This window comes from Jatropha curcas, chromosome 2, assembly GCF_041381405.1.
Source record: "Jatropha curcas cultivar XTBG-Jc1 chromosome 2, XTBG_Jcur_1.0, whole genome shotgun sequence".
Lineage (NCBI taxonomy): Eukaryota > Viridiplantae > Streptophyta > Magnoliopsida > Malpighiales > Euphorbiaceae > Jatropha > Jatropha curcas.
In genome coordinates this window covers 5,721,077-5,727,747 of record NC_143152.1, presented here as the reverse complement: position 1 = coordinate 5,727,747, position 6,671 = coordinate 5,721,077, and positions in this window count along the sequence as shown.

The following is a 6,671-nucleotide window of genomic DNA, read 5'->3' as shown; positions in this document are numbered from 1 at the left end:
CTATGTGCTGGCAAATCTGGAATTCTCGAAATAATGTGATATGGAAGCTACAATTTCCATCGGCTATGGCTATATGGATGAGGGCGTGGCTGTTTCTTGAGGATTGGTTGAAGGCAAATGTTGCTGTGGGAAGAGGTGTTGCAACTGCAATTAAGTGGCAGCGACCTGAACTTAACTGGGTTAAAGTTAATGTCAATGCAGCAGGGGCAGTGGGTGACTCTTATGCTGGATTTGGCGCGGTGGTGAGAGATAGTAATGGCGCTGTGCTGGGATTGAAAATTGGCAGGTTTGGAACGAGCTTAAGGCCAAAGGAAGCTGAGGCTATGGCAGTCAAGGAAGCTTTAAGCTGGTTGGAGGGAAAAGGATGGTACTGTTTTTGGTGATATTATTAATTCTATTTGTCAAGTTTCTTCACAGATTGGATGTGAAGTTGAGTTTAGGCATGTTTATCGTTCGTCAAATGAGATTGCTCATAGGCTTGCTCAAGCATCTCGAACAATGTCGAATGTGGGGGAGTGGTTACGTGATTTCCCTCCCTTTGTATTATCTATTTTAAGCTTGGATGATTAATAAATTCCAACTTTTCTTCAAAAAAAAAAAAAAACTAATTCCAGTTTAGATTCGATAAGTAAAGGAATTTGGTTAGTGTTTTTGTTAGAATAGATTCTAGAAATTCAGTGTCCAAGTCCAGCCTCTAATTTGAGATTTACTATTTATTTCCGTAAAATAATTTGCTGAAAAAAATTTTTATGGAAAACATTTTCTTTGAAAAATTTTTCCGAACGACTTATTTCCCTGTATTTGGTTGTAATATTGAAAATTAATTAAAACTATTAAAGTATTTATCTCATAGGACCATAAAAAAATATTAATAATAATAGAAATTTTATAATTTAAAAATTTTATTGTTAAAATGAGAAGAATGCAAAAAAAGAAAATGTAATTTATGAAAGGCACCAGTGGCAAGTGGTGGTGGCCGTTGGTAAATGGTGATTAGTGGTAGTCATTGTGATGATTAATAGATTAAAAAAATATGGATTTATAATGTTTGTCAATGTCTAAAAAATATTTTACTCTCTTTAAAAAATGACTTAATTTTTCTTTAACTAAAAGTATTATTTTCTATTAACTTATTTTTCTGAATGCCCCAAATAACAAAAAAATTGTAAAAAATATTTTCTTAAACCAAATGGAGCCTCAATTTATCATATTCTAATTTATGCAAATAAAAAGTAGTATTATAAATAAATTCTCATATACGGTGTTATTAGTCAAAATTGGTTGATTATAATAGGTGATAAGTTGATTAACAATGATCAATAATTGTAACTATTGGTAATTGGCAAATTAATAAATGACAGGACCACCACTCCTCGCCAAGGTGTCTTTAAAGATTATAATAAATTTATTAATATTTAAAAAGATTTTCCTCTTTTAAATATATATTTAGTTTTTCTTTAATTAAGAGAATATTTTCTATTAACTAATTTATGTAAGAACAATCAAAAAATATCTTTTAAATAAGTTATTTTTTAAAAACAAATGAGTTCGACTTCAAATTATTTTAGATCAAATTTAGATACCAATGAAAGGTCTAAATAATTTAGTTTGACTATAATTATTACAATGAAGATTAAAAAAAATTAATTTAAATTCAACCCAACTCGAGTAACTAACTAATTGAAAAGTCGTCTATATTTAATTTGAATACTCAGAAGTCAATAATAAAATCGCTGGGGAACTCCATCTGTACCATGTACATAAATCTAGTTTGACTTTCATATAGATTAGGAAAAACTAATTAATATGGTTAAATTATATTTTTCGTTTAGCTTTTTTCAAAATTATCCATTTACAATATTAAATAATGTACATATAATTAAGAATAGAGATGTACATTAAATAGATGTATATTAAGAAATTACATAATAATAAATCTTTTCAAAAAGGAAATAAGACTGTATTTTGAGACATACAAAAAAGAAAAATGAATTTATATATATGGGACGAAGAGAGTAATTTTCTACATGGATAAATAATTCAGCATTCCAATAGATGTATCAAAGAAAGAAAAAGGTTAATTTTTTACATGGAGTTTCTTTTTTCTTTTTAAGAATATCTTCACTGTTCTTTTTATGAGTAAAATACAACCTTTGAATTTTTAAATACAAAATTATTTAATAAAACTATATCATGTTTTAAATACAAGAAGAATTAAAAGGAGATAAATTAACGTCATTTACAATAAAAGTTAGGCTTTCCTTGAGACAAGCCCACCCAACCGGGCCGGTCTTCATTGAAATGCAGATTCAAACCAAACCCTTGGATGGAAATATAATCTGGGCTTACTAGGCCTCTGGGCCGGAGCAACATTTATCCTTACAAATTTAATATTAAATGATACTACCTCTGTTCTATAATATTAGTTATATTTGGAAAATTAGTTTATTTCAAAATACTTGTCATATTTATGGTTTTAAGGAATAATATTTTTTTTCCTTATTTACCCTTATATATGATAAAAAATTGTTACTTCAATTTAATTATTTTCTTGGAGAATTAGTATTAAATTAAGGGTATATAGTCAATTTACTCAATAATTTATTGTAATTTAGACAAATTTAATAATTTTCTTAAGGTACATGGAATTCTAAATGCGACAAGTATTATGGAACAAAGGTAGCACATTCTTTGTCCCAAAATATAAGTCAGTTTCAAGTTTTTGCATGAGGATTAAGGAAATAATTAATTCTCTTAAATTATTACTAATAAAATCAAGGATAGTTTAATTAAATTATATTTTATCTCAAAAAATAAATAATGATAACTTATGAATATAGTTAATTTAACTAATATAAATAAGGGTAACACTAGAAAAACATCATGTACTACTTAAAATATTTAAAAAAAATTATATTTTGGAACAAAATAACCACCCAAAACATTTTATATTTTGGGATTGAGGAAGTATTATGGTACGAATTTTCCACACTTAGCGGGATTAGCGATGATAATGGTTTACATAATTATTAGATAAACTAGACGGTTATCTGTGCTTTACACGATTGTATAATAATTCTATTTTTCATTTCAAATGTAAATATATATGTTGAGTAAATTATATAAATTCATTTTTTAGGAAAAAAGTGACTGAAATTATTATTAGATATAAAGTCTTGTAGGTACTTAAAATAATATAAATATTTAATTTTTATTTTTGTAGAGATTTATCTAATTGGGAGTATATAATTAAAAAATTATTAAAACATAATAGTTAATTTATAATTGCATAAAACATATTTAAATCCTTTGAAGTTACACACACTTAAATCCTTGCACAAATAAACAAAATAAACTAAACTAAGCAAAATATAAAATGAAAAAACAAATCAAGTAAATAACTTAAACAAAACAATGAAATACCATATTGTTCTTCTTTCAACCGGCAATAAACTGAAGAAGTTAAAATAAAAAATTAACTTAAACTTTCAACGATAGAAAGAAATTAAATTAAAAAAAAAATAGAATAGTGAATAAAAAGAGAATCTTGAACTTTATATTTATATAAGATGACATATAAATACTGGCATTCTCAGTCTGCAAAAAAAAAATTAAAAGCTAAAACCACTAATTTCACATCAATCCAACTCTTTGAATTTCAAATCAAAATAAGAAAAATCACATAGAAAGTTTTTTTCATGATAAATTCAATTTAGTCATACAAATAATAAAGTGAATTTAAAGATCTATAAATATTATCGACTTGAAAATATTCAACTTATCATAAGAAGAAAAGCTAGATTTATATCCTTAGAATTTATTAAAAAACTGAAAATCATAATCAAATAAATCAAATGAGAAATAAAAAAAAAAAGAAAAAGAATAATACTACTCACTATCATACCTTATTGTTTTTAAACTGTATAAAATTATTCTCGAACGTTGATAAATTACTTATCACGAGAAGGAAAATAAAATTTATATCTAATGATTTACCTAAAAACTAAAATCATTACCAAACAAACCATAAATAATGTGCATTTTTTTATAACACATGGTATTTTTTAACATTTTTCAAATTATTAAAATTTTAAACATATTATATTTGATTTGAAGTTTAGACTACACAAAAATAAAAAATTTTATATTTGTAAATTTTGAAATTTTAAAAATTTAGACATCGTATTGTTTTTCTATCACATATTTAATTTCTACCAAAAAAACAAATAGCATATTTGATTTGAATTTAAAAACTAAAAAAATATTTATATATTATGAAAATCTTAAAAATGTAATTGAAATATTTAAATTTTTTATATTGACATAATTAAATAAATTTAAAACTCATAAAAATGAAAAGACAATTCATTATTGAAAATTAAATGATGGGGAGAAAAAAAAATGGACAAAAAAAGAGAAATACTAAAAAATCACAAAAAAGATAAATCAAACAATCAAATATTAAAAGTTTCACTTTCTTTAGAAAGTTTCACCTCAACATATAGAAAAAAACAATATTTCTCCTATATATATATATATATATATATATATATATATATATATATATATATAATATGATAATGATGGGGAGATAGAGTAAAGGCGGGGTAAATGAAAATCTTTTACTTTTTTTTTAGAGAGATTAGGAAAATTATAAAATATGATGAAAATATTATTGTCTTATTTACAAAAGTGAAAAATGAATATATATAGAACACACTTGAATTATATATCCTTCTTTATTATTAAAAGACATTATTTAAATTCAGGGGTTGTGCGTCAGTTGACAACGTAGGTTGGGCATGTGGAAAGAGCTTTAGGGTTCGTTCCTCCTTAAACACACCTACAGTGAAAGGCGAAGTCTTAACTGTGACTAAGTCCCGAGCTGGATTAGGTGATCCCTAGTTATAGGGTTCGGATATTGGTGGTTTATAAAAAAAAAAAAAAAAAAGACATTATTTAAAAAGATAAAGTAAATTCAGGATTTTTTATTGATAAATGTGAAAAACAAATATTTTTCATTTTATAAATTTGTTTTATTAGTGATATGTACAATTTTTCAGAAATTTGGTGAAATCCAATGTTAGAATTGATATTGAATTTTAAAAATAATAACAATAAAAGCTCATTTTTCCTCTTGACTTTTTGTTTGAAGCTTTGGCCCTTCGTTGGTGCTTACCTTGGATTTATAATATGTTTAATTCCCCTGGCTGTATTTATACAGACTTTTAGGCTTTAGTTTATGCTTTCCGCTCTTTACATGAGGACATTTCTGAATTAGGTTTAGTGTTGGTTGATTGTAAAGACATTTTTAGCAATAGGTCTAACATAAACGCCAGATGGCAAGCAAACGAAGGAGTTCATTTTCTAGCTAGAGCTTTCTACATGTACGCTCGTTTTCAGGAATGAGATTCTATCCCTCATTTCTTGTTACCCTTTTATATTTCTAATAATGCTAAGAGGTATTTTCTTTAAAAAAAAAAAAAAAAAAAAAGAAAGAAAGGTGAAAAACAGAAGGATAAAAAGGAAAAAAGAAAAGGAATATAATAAAAAAATTCATATTTGGGAATGAATGTATATATATATATATAATTCTGAAGAAAAAATAACTTTAAAAAGCTAAGTTGATACTATGTTGTTTCAGTATTTCCTTCTTCATTTTTATAGAAATTTTTGAATTTTTCTTTTTTTTTTCTTTATTTCTCTCTATATATATATTTTTTAAAAAAATTATTTTCTCTAAATAGATATATATATATTCACTTCGAATTTTTTTAAATACTTTATTATGTATAAAATACCGATATCTGTTACATATCTATATCTTCTACAAAGTGATCTAAAGCTCATAATCTCTAATAAAGACACTTCACTTCCTAGGCTTTCTTTTGAGTTTTTCTTTTTCTTTTTTATTTTTTTTTGCAGTCAAATAAAGGCTAATTATGTGTTTCTATTATGAAAATTCTAGGCCTTCATCCTTAAATGCATTAAATTTTATCTTCTAAATTTTGTTAAGTTTTTCTATTTTGGACGAAGCCAAACAGAGACTAATTTCATATTTTTGTGATGACAATTTCAAGCTAAGGAGTGAAAGCAAAAGTTCAACTTTGAGAAGAGTTAAGGAAGCTAAAGTACATTGTGAATTTTCTCCAATATTTTCATTTTTTTTATATTTATTTACATTTGTGTGTAAATTTTATTTAGATGCTACTTATTGCGAATTATTTCTGCAAAATGCTAAATACAAGAATTATTTCTTAGATAATTTTATCTGCAAGTTCTCTTTTATTTTGTTTTTTCATTTGATTCCCATCCCAAAAGTTCAATTAGAATTCAATCATGGAATGTATAAAAGTAGTAGTCAGTTCAATTGGCACAAAAATAGAAGATTTAGTTGTAGGAAAATGAATTCACTTAATCAAATCCAAAGTTTATTGTTGTTAATGGATCAATGGAGAAATCAAAATGAGTATTTGAATATGGGAAATTAGGATTTTAATCGTGGGATAAGTATAAAGGGTGAAATGTACTTTGTGATTATGAGAAAGGCTGATTTAGTCCAAAGAAAATGCATATCGGTATATATATAAAAGCAGAACAGTCTGCATTATATGAAAACTAAGTGTAAGCCGCTAAAATTGCCAAGTATAAGGAGGATAATAATTATTTAG